Raw genomic sequence first — 10,586 nt, forward strand, 5'->3', positions numbered from 1 at the left:
AAAAAAAAAAAAAAAAAAGGAAGGAAAAGGAAACCAAAACAGGAGCCAGGTAGTGATGGTGAAAGCCTTCAATGCCAGACTCGCACTCAGGATGCAGAGGCAGGTGGATCTCTGAGTTGGAGGTCAGCTCGGTGTACAGAGAGAAACCAAAAACAAGAAAAGAAGAAAAATAAGGGCTCTGTCCTCCTATGGCTTGCACAGGTTAGATTCACGTCTCCAGGCCTGTGTGACAAGTACTTTCTTTACTTGCTGAACTATCCTTCTCTCTTTTTAAATAAAGGTACTCAAGTTAGACTAGTCTGGAACTGCCTGTATAGTCAAGGGTGACCTTGAGTTCCAGATCCTCCCAAGTGATACCATTAAAGGCAGGCACACCCACCATGACTGGCTGAACTCTCCATTTCTAAATATTGTCTTCAGAGAACACTGCGTAAGTGGATCTCGGCATGTGAACTTTGAAGCTTTTTTTTTTTTTATTATTCATTCAGTATAATGAGGCCCACCCAAGTAGTCACAGGCATCTTCCTCTCAGGGCTGAGCAGCCCATGTGTGGAAGCTGCAGTTTGCGCAGAAGAATATCTGAGCTGCTATTACAAGTAAGTCACAGTAGGTATAAACATATCAGCCCAGGGAGTCTAAGTTCTGCGGGACTAGCCAGGACTAGCCGTGTGGACACAGCCTTCCATGTCTCACTGCTGGGCATGCCCAAAGGTCACAGTCCTCATCCTAGACAAAGGCTGGCCTCACAGTTCACAGGGCTGCATTTATACTGGAGTCTCTAACAAAAGACTCACAGGAGAGAGAGATTAAATTCTACCTGGGATGTCTTTGGAAATTTTAAGGCTTCCCATGGAAAGGAGCCAGTAGACAGAGTACCTTGGGAGGTACTCAACAATAAAGTAAAAGAACTTCAAGGGTATGTGGGATGGCCCAGCGGGTGAGGGCACTTCCTTGAGTATCTCTGGAGAACTGAGTTGGATCCCTGGAAGTGGAAGGAAAGAACAGACCTCCACAAACCTAAACTAAATAACAAGAGCCTGATTAGCTTGGCTACTAATTATTAATAGACTTCTAAGGCTGATTTACGTGGATTTATGTGGATGAGTGTCGTCTGTCTGAATGGATGGATATGTACCATGGAGCATGGAGATAGAGAAGGCTGTCCAAGGCTCTGGAACTAGAGGTACAAGTAGTTGCAAGCTGCCACGGGGGTTCTGGGAACTGAACCTTCCGTCTCTGCAAGAGCAACAGTTGCTCTTTTTGTTTGTTTGTTTTTAGAAGAGGGGTCTCACTATGTAGCTCTGGCTGTCCTGGAACTCACTTTGTGGACTAGACTGGTCTTGAACTCAGAGAGATCCACCTGCCTCTGCCTAGAAGTGTTGGGATTATAAAAAGTAAAAAAATAAATACTTTGTGAAAGATGTGATTTTTAAAAATATATTTTTAAAATCTTATGTATGTAAGTATTTTGGATGAGTTATAAACATGTCTGTATACCACACGTTTGCCTGATGCTCACAACAGTTAGAAGGCGGCATTGGATGCCCTGGAATTGGAGTTACAATGGTGGTGAGCTGCCATGTGGGTACTGGGAACTGAACCCAGGCCCTCTGCAAGAGCAGCAAGTGCGCTTCATCACTTTTTTTTTTTTTTTCTGAGAGAAAACTAAAGAACCAAGCACTGGGCAAGACTCTAAATCAAGTGAAATAATGTTATCTATCCCTAATATGCACCTGAGCCAGACAGATAGAGAAAGGCGGCTTTTCTTCTCCCTCACTAAAAGACAATGAATGATGCCCAACACTCGTTTCTCCCAGAATCACTGTCTGGGCTGAGTCTCCAAGAGCAGACTACATGGCTCCATTGTGTGCAGCAGCAGCAGAGTAATGGCCAGTGACAGCTCTTCCTCTCTGCCAGGCATAAAGGGTGGGTGAAATAGACAGGGAATATCTGTCCTGAGGTACAGACTGGCATCCTAATATGGAGAGTGGGCACATCAGCACCACCTGCAGCGATGCTTTATGCAGGCACACAGACCAGGGCATGAAAGGCTGGCAGGCTGAAGAAATAAAGTCATCAGACACTGTACAACAAACAACTTCCTGTAGAAGGCAAGATGTCCAGTTTCGTGCGTATGACGTTACCATCCAGGCACAGGGGAGTAAAGATAACACTACACTATACACTATTTTTACAATATCTTTTTTTTTTTTTTTTTTTTTTTTTTTTTTTTTTTTTTTTGGTTTTTCGAGACAGGGTTTCTTTGTATAGGGTTTCTTTCTCTGTAGACAAGGCTGGCCTCGAACTCAGAAATCCGCCTGCCTCTGCCTCACAAGTTCTGGGATTAAAGGCGTGCACCATCACTGCCCGGCTCTACAATATCTTTTTTTTTTCCCAGATAGGGTTTCTCTGTGTAGCCCTGGCTGTCCTGGAACTCACTCTGGAGACCAGGCTGGCCTCGAACTCAGAAATCCACCTGCCTCTGCCTCCCAAGTGCTGGGATTAAAGGCGTGCACCACCGAGGCTACAATATCTTTTGATTGCATAATTAGTTCCAAACAGAACGTAATTTTAAAAAGTAAAGGAAACCCTTCACAAGAAGAGGTGGAGTCAGAGGCTCATAGAAGTTCAGGATGAAGCAGCAGCTGCCTCAGGGGGCCTTAGCCAATACCTCCAAGCCCTCATCCTATGAGGCTGTTTTTCTCCAAAGACAGGAACCTTTTGTTTTGCTTTGCTTGTGGATGGAAGGATATCTATCATTAATGGAGGGTTTTTTCAGTAACTCAGGGACATAGTCCAAGAACTGCCAAGCCGCTGGCCTGCTGCAACTCTTTATTCCCGAATAATTACTGGCTTCTTGAAAGCCACCCTCTGCAGTCACTTCCGTTTTCAAAGTGGAGAAAAACAATACAGCTTAACTCATCAGCAATGGGACCCCCAAATACTCAGTGCTGAGAGTGAAGACCACAGTTCACCAAGGATCACTCAGGCTGTACCCTGGTGACAGCTTAAAGAGGGAAGGGACAGTTGGTTCCTTCATCGCTAAGCATTCCGCACACAGGATTTAATTCCCTGCTGCAAAAAAGGATGAGCGCAGGCTTAGCTTCGAAAGAAAAGTCTTTGAAAAATGAAAGACTGCTGAGAAATTCCTTTATGGCACCCATAAAATAAATCCCTAAGGACTTTCTTGGTGGGACTCCACTCAGACATCAACAAATATAGTTATTAAAGGCCTCAAGAGCAACCAAGCCAAAGCCAGCCAGTTCACATTTCACTTGGCTTTGCAAACAGCCACTCTGAGACTGGTCCAGAGCCGTGTTCATCGCTGCCAGGGAGGTATTAATGTTTTCCTTTGCTGTAGTCATTAAAAATACCTGGAGGACCAGACAAAGCTTCCCAAGGCCCAGCTGTCAAGAAAACCTGGTATGGATTCCAGGTCAGGGAAACTGAGCCAGGTACTGTCCCTAAGACACTGCAGAGTCTTATACTAACAACTAGAGTCTGGACATTTGCTTATTAGAAAAACAAGACCAGGTATAGTGGCAAACATAATCCCAGCACTTGGGAGACAGGGGTGGAAAGCATAAGGATTGGGGTCAGCCTTGGCTACATGGCAAGCTCAGGGCTAGCCAGAGCTTTATGAGATCCTGCATTGAAAACAATCCCTGGGCTGGAGAGATGGTTCAGCAGTTAAGAGCGTCGACTGCTCTTCCGAAAGTCATGAGTTCAAATCCCAGCAACCACATGGTGGCAACTATCCGTAATGAGATCTGATGTCCTCTTCTGGGGTGTCTGAGACAGCTACAGTGTACTTACATATAATAAATAAATAAATCTTTAAAAAAAAAAAAGAAGGAAAGAAAACAATCCCAGCTTCACATTAGGATGAAATTTCTATAATTTCTTAGATGGCTCTAAACGTACTTCTAGCATTTTTATTATGCATTTATGCAAATATAAATACAGCATTTACAAAATTAAAATATCATGTAACTCAGTGAGTTCTGAAGATGCACTGTTTTGGAGTATTGAATATTCAGACAGTCTCTACATAACCCTGACTGTCCTATAATTCACTGTAGACCAGGCTGGCCTCAAACTCACAGGGGTCTGCCTGCCTCTCCCTCCTGAGTGCTGGGATTAAAGGCATGAGTTGCCACTGCCTAGGTTTTACTTTTTATTATATTTATTTTTGAGCCAGGATCTCACTGTGCATCCCTGTCTGGCTTCCAACTCACTAAGTAGATCAAGTTGGCCTTGAGGTCACAGGAAGGTACCTACCTCCACCTCCCAAGCACTGGGATTAAAGGTATGTGCCCTCAGCTTAACTTTAATTTCATAGGTTAAAAATAAAGAAGCACATCAGTCTTACTAGAATGCAAATTTGCCTTCATTTTAATAAGTGCTACAATTACATGTAAACAAAAAATTGTTTTAAAATACATTTCTTGGCAATTTCTTGGCAGGGCTGGAGAGATGGCTCAACAGTTAAAAATGAGCATTTGCTGCTGCTCTTCTAGAGGACCTTGGGTTCCATTCCCAGCACATGCATGACAGCTCACAACCATCAAGTTCAGTTCCAGGGGGCTCCAACACTCTTCTGACCTCGAAGGGCACCAGGAACTCATGTAGTGCACAAACATACACAGAAAAAGCACTCATGTATATAAAATAAGTAAATCTTAAAAATATGGAAGAGAAGAACTGAGAAAGATACCTGATGTCTATTTAGCCTCCCAATGCATACTCATGAACATGTACAAACACATACTCGTAGAAGATAGTATATAGATATGTATACATATACATACTGAAGTACTAGGAATTAGGGATGGAAATCAGTGCTCTGTCCATGCCAGACAAGCATCTAATAAGCAATATCCCAACCCTAAGCTATACATCATGTAAGTGGGCAAACAAAACACTATCGTTCTGAAGCAAGATTGTTCCTATGATGGCTTTGAAGCTGATGGTACCCTGGCACCATGGACTATCAGGAATCTATAGTGTTCACTCATCCAGTCAAGTCTGTGGGGCTGCCATGCCTGTCCATTGCACACAGGCTATCATGACCTAAGTAAAAAGGTGGATTGTGGAGTAGAACAATAAAATTGTGCAACAGCTCCTTCAGCTCATAAACATGGGAGGTGTAGAAAAGAAATAAAATATGCTTCCCCTTTCCCCAAGTGCTCTGCGTTTCTTTTTTTTTTCTTTTCATTTTTTGGTTTTTTGAGACAGCATTTCTAAGTCGGTGACAACTGACTGAAAACAAGAAAACGAATTTGATTCTGTTTGCTTCATACTTATGGAAGGTTTGGAATCCCAGGCCAGACAGGACAGATGGCAATGGCTATTCTACTGATATCTGAAAGTAACCCCCCCCCACGTGCGTATGCACACGTGCGCACACATGCACACACACACACACACACACACACACACACACACACACACACATGATCATAGGGAATTGAAATTCAGCCTGGGCTCTATATAGCAAGATCTTGTCTTAAACAAGAACGAGGCTAGGCATGGTGGTACACACCTTGACTCCCAGCAAAGGCAGAGGCAGGCTGATCTCTGTGTGTTCAAGGCCAGACTGGATATTGATCTACAAAGCAAGTTCCGGGATAGCTAGGACTGTTAAACAGAGAAACCCCATCTGGAAAAACAAACAAAAAACAAAACTAAAAAAAAAAAAACAAGAACAAGCTGGGTGTGGCCATAGATACCTGTAATCCCAGCAGTTGGGAGGCAGGTGGATCTCTGAATTCAAGGCTGGCCTCAAACTCAGAGTTCCAGGGTAGCCAAGGTTACAGAGACTCTGTCTTGAAAACCAAAACCAGCAAAGGAAAGAACAAAGGATGTCTTTTACACTATGTGGCCTGTGCCACCCCCAGGACTGACTGCTTCCTGAACTCTAACTGCATTCCAATTGAAGCTACTTAGAGAGACACCCACAAAAACCAGCCAGGCAGCACCCAGTTTTCTAGCTGAGCCAAGCAGATATGAGACAAAGATAGTTAGTGTTCAGTTGTTTACAGGGAACCACCATTGACTCTCTCCACAAAGCATAATCTCAAAACAAAGAACAGAGCCTCAGCTAGTTCTCAAAGAACAACAAATTTTAAGGTCATGGTTCCCTGTCTGAGACACAATTTCCCAGCACATACAGACCTGATGCTCCAGGATTTCAGAAAAAAACAGCCTCAGATAAGTCTTCTTCTTCTTCTTTTTTTTTTTTTTTTTTTTTTTTTTTTTTTTTGGTTTTTCGAGACAGGGTTTCTCTGTGTAGCCCTGGCTGTCCTGAACTCACTCTGTAGACCAGGCTGGCCTTGAACTCAGAAATCCGCCTGCCTCTGGCCCCCAAGTGCTGGGATTAAAGGTGTGCTCCACCACCGCCCTGCTCAGATAAATCTCATAGATTAGCCCAAGGAATAAACTTTTCCCTGAAGTCTAGATTAGACTTATTTCCTGTAATTCCCCCATAAATCAGTATTATTCCTTATCATTCCTATATTTAGTAGGGGTGCTATTAAGATAAATTATAACTAATTTTACATCAACTTGCTTAAAGCTTTGCCTCAATTTACTTATCTTTTTTGTTGTTTCCCCGTTTCTGCTTGTAAAAAACAAGGTCTCATACAGGGACTCATAACCTAGGCTAGCCTTCAATTTGCAATTTAGTGGTGACTGACCTTAAACTCATACCCGTTCCTCCCCAATGCTAAGATTACAGGCCAGTGCCACCATGCCTGACCGCTGTATCATTTAAAAAGAAACTTTTATCATATACATACCTATACATTCACAAAAGTAGAGAACACCAGCTCTGTGAATTAGCTACCAAGAATAAGGTCAACAGGTAACCTATGAGCTAGCACGCTTCTCCCACATGTTCAACCTATAAGCATTCTGATATACTCCACTTCAGAGGTGAGTCACACCAACTGTCACCATCGATTTTCTGGTTACTTAGCTGGTCAGCATTTTCCGAGTGTGTTATATCATGACGACTTAAGTTCCAAGAAGGAGTTTACAAATGAGACTGGGAACACATCACACCAAGTGTGTGGGTTTGAAGATCAATTTTGAGTGAAACCCATGGTAAATTTTGGAACACTTAATACACCCTGTAGATTCTATCTCATCTAACCTGTCAATCTGGCTCCTCCTCTTTATTTCATTGAATGAGTGTATAGGGTATGGGTACACACATGACATAGAAAGAACACCTGTGGAAGTCAGGACACCTCACAGGAGTTGGTTCTCTCCTCATGCCAAGGGGGATCTAGGGATCAAAGTCAGCCCACCAGGCTTGGAGCAGCTTTACCTGCTGAGCTGTCTCAGCAGCCCTAGGTATGCTTCCCAGAGACCACATAGGTTATATTTTAAAATCTCTCACAGTGATTCCTGGAGCTTTCTCAAATGTTCCCAAAATAATCTGCTGGTCATGTTACTACTCTTACGATTCCAGAATGAGTCATTGCCACTCAGAACAAAGTCAACGCCTTGGATAACACCAGGTCTTTCCATCCCTGGTTCCTGTCTGTCTGTCCAGTGTCATCCTCCCTGTGTCCCATTATACTGTACCTGTCCCTTCATCTGCCCTTCCCCCTCTACTTACTCCTACTGTATCTGCAAAGCCCAGATGTACCCAGAATCTCCTGAGACACTTCCCATGATGCTTTACAGCACTGTGGCTTAGGTTGCCTCTCACACCGCTCTGGGTCCTCTCCACAGAGAGTTCCAGAAATTTAAGAGCACACACTTGTCCTTTCCCCCATTCCCCATCCTGGTCCCACCCAAGGACAAAGCAGAGTGGTAGCTGGCAGAATATAGACTTAAATATTCACTGAATAAATGTCCTTAATATGATCATCAGCCTCTCTTGGGAGAGTTATTTACTAGCACATGTACTCATAAACACACATGAGTGTTCATTAAAAAAAATCTCACAGGATTACAATGCCAATTGTAAACACAGGATATCAATTAGATGTGACAACACCTATGCCTTTTCTACTACTATGACCATGCTTTTCTCTCTAAGACAAGTTCTATTTTCTACAGGGAAGTCTGCTCTTTCAAGTGCTCATCATCATCCTGGAGGTGCTGAATGCTTCCCTTCCCTGGGAAAAGCTCCATACCGAGACCAACTGACCAGTCACTTGCACAGAAACTAAAGCTCATGTAAATGTTAGGCAGAAAATTTCAGCTATAATTGGAGGGAGTAGGCACCCTTTCCCCACAGGCATGGTCAGTAGCAGGATTTTAAAATTGGTTCACAGGTTCAATCCCCAGCACTCACATGGTGGTTCACAACCATCTATAACTCCAGTTCTGAAGGATCCAATACTTTCTTTTTCTCTTTCTTTCTTTCTTTCTTTCTTTTTTTTTTTCGAGACAGGGTTTCTCTGTATAGCCCTGGCTGTCCTGGAACTCACTCTGTAGACCAGGCTGGCCTCGAACTCAGAAATCTGCCTGCCTCTGCCTCCCAAGTGCTGGGATTAAAGGCGTGCTCCACCACTGCCCGGCTCCCAACACCCTTTTCTAACCTCCATGGGCACCAAGCATTCCCATGGTGTGCACACACGCACACGTGCACACACATACACACACAGGCAAAACAGTCATATACATAAATTCTAAAAAAATATAACATTCACAAGCTGGACTTGGTAGCATATTTCTGAAACCCCAATACTTGAAAGAGCAAAGAGGCTCACCTCTGGTTTGAGGCCAATCTGGTCTATATCATAAGTTCCAGGCCAGCCAGGGATAAAAGCAAAACTTGTCTCAAAAATCTCCATTCCCAAAAGAGAGTTGGGGAGCTGGGGTGCTAGGTCAGTTAGTAGGGTTCTGGAATGGTGACACACAATTCCAGCACTGGAGGACTCTCTGATAAGAGGATTCTCTGGAACCCACATAGAGGAGACAGAGCCCCTACAAGTCATCGTCCCTGACACATGTACACCCGCACTCACACTTGCATGCACATACATATTTCATTAGCTCTGCTGTACCTACTTCCTTTGTACCTAGTAATACAAAAAGAATGTGTGTGGGGGGTGTTAGACTTCCCAAGCTGGTCATAAGAACAGTGGCTTCTATCAATCCACTTCCCTTACAGATTACTTCTTCAGAGGGAAGGGAGCTACCAACAGAAAGCAAGAAACAAGCCAGGCGGTGGTGGCACAGTGCCTTTAATCCCAGCACTTGGGAGGCAGAGCCAGGCGGATTTCTGAGTTTGAGACCAGTCTGGTCAACAGAGTGAGTTCCAGGACAGCCAGAGCTACACAGGGAAACCCTGTCTTGGGGGGGGGGGGGAGAAGAAGAAAGAAAGAAAGAAAAAGAAAACAAGAAACAAAGAAGACTCCTGCCACTGGTCTTCTGAGTCTGCTATCTTGGATTTGGATCCCCTAACCTGGCAAGAGATACTGGGCCATCTGATTCCCCATCCACAGAAAATGTTGACTAATAAAGGTTGTTTTATTTTGTGCATTTGGAGAAGACTTCATATTGTAGCTCAGGCTGACCTCAAACTCTGAATTTATATGTCTCAGCGTCAACTTCTGGGGTTACAGGTGTGCACCACCACATCTAGGATAATGGTTGTTTTAAACCAATAAACTTCGTGTTTGTTATAAAGCAACAGATAAGCAATACAAGGAGGCAATGGAAGGAATAAGAGAAACTCCAGTACAGAAGAAACAGACAGCTCGGTGTAAAGACAGCACCTGCAAGTGCAGCATTTGAGAGGCAGAGGCAAAAAGATTGCTTCCAGTTCAAGGCAGCAGGAGGCGGCGGCGGGGGTGGGGATAGGCATTAAAAGAACTGCAGAACTGTGAGGGTGAAATACGAAGACATCCCCATCACCAACCACTCCTGACCTTCCCCACCTCACTGCATTGGCCCTGAACTTGAAGAACAAGAACTGATTCTCACTGATACTAAACACGCGGGGCTCAAAGAGCGTTAGGATTTAAGGAACTGCACGAGATTAACACGTCCACAGGAGTACAAGAGTCCCTCTGGTAGGTCAACCCCTGTCGCTCCGGGTCACCACAGCGCCCTCCAGGGAACAGACGCGACGGAGCACAGATTTGCTTGGCCGAGTTCCGCACGCCGGAAGGTGCCAGGCCCTGTGCTCTGCTACGCTGGGAACTCAGGCGGGGTCGACCTTGCCCACTGTGCGCCGCAAGTGGAGGCGGGACCCGCTCTAGGCCCCCACTAGCTCACGGCGATCGAATGCAGACAGCTTTGGACGGAAGCAGATCGCGCGTGGAGAGTTACCTAGTCCGATCCTGACCTGCTCTCTCGGACGCGTCCGCGAGATCCTGCTCCTCAGCAAGTAGTACAGAATTGCCGAGGCTGGCTCAACTGCGGTCCCTCGAGTCCGGGATCCACATTCCCAAGGTTCCCGGGAGGACAGCGGCTGAACAGGAGCACAGACTACGCCGGACAGCAGCGTCCCTCCCCGGTGCGCCCGGGCCCGCCCCTGCCCGAGGGCACTGTGCCACGCCCCCACTTGGTCCACCCAGGAGGCCGGCCCCGCAGCAGGCCCCGCCCCAGAGAGACTGTGG

At 45.1% G+C, this 10,586-nt stretch overlaps 1 protein-coding gene across 4 annotated transcripts in view; it reads right to left on the minus strand.

Moving 5' to 3' along the window:
* Fam234a (family with sequence similarity 234 member A) overlaps positions 1-10,586 on the minus strand; it is a 32,759-nt gene extending 22,173 nt beyond the window's left edge. The window contains exon 1 of one of the 4 annotated variants that reach the window (XM_031351390.1): positions 10,313-10,586. The gene's annotated coding sequence lies outside the window, so the exon portion shown is untranslated. Of the gene's footprint in view, positions 1-5,732; positions 5,768-8,729; positions 8,838-10,296 lie in introns of those variants that run through there. The other 3 variants (XM_031351389.1, XM_031351391.1, XM_031351393.1) reach the window with 3 other exon arrangements.

Source organism: Mastomys coucha, unplaced genomic scaffold (assembly GCF_008632895.1).
Source record: "Mastomys coucha isolate ucsf_1 unplaced genomic scaffold, UCSF_Mcou_1 pScaffold5, whole genome shotgun sequence".
Taxonomy (NCBI): Eukaryota; Metazoa; Chordata; class Mammalia; order Rodentia; family Muridae; genus Mastomys; species Mastomys coucha.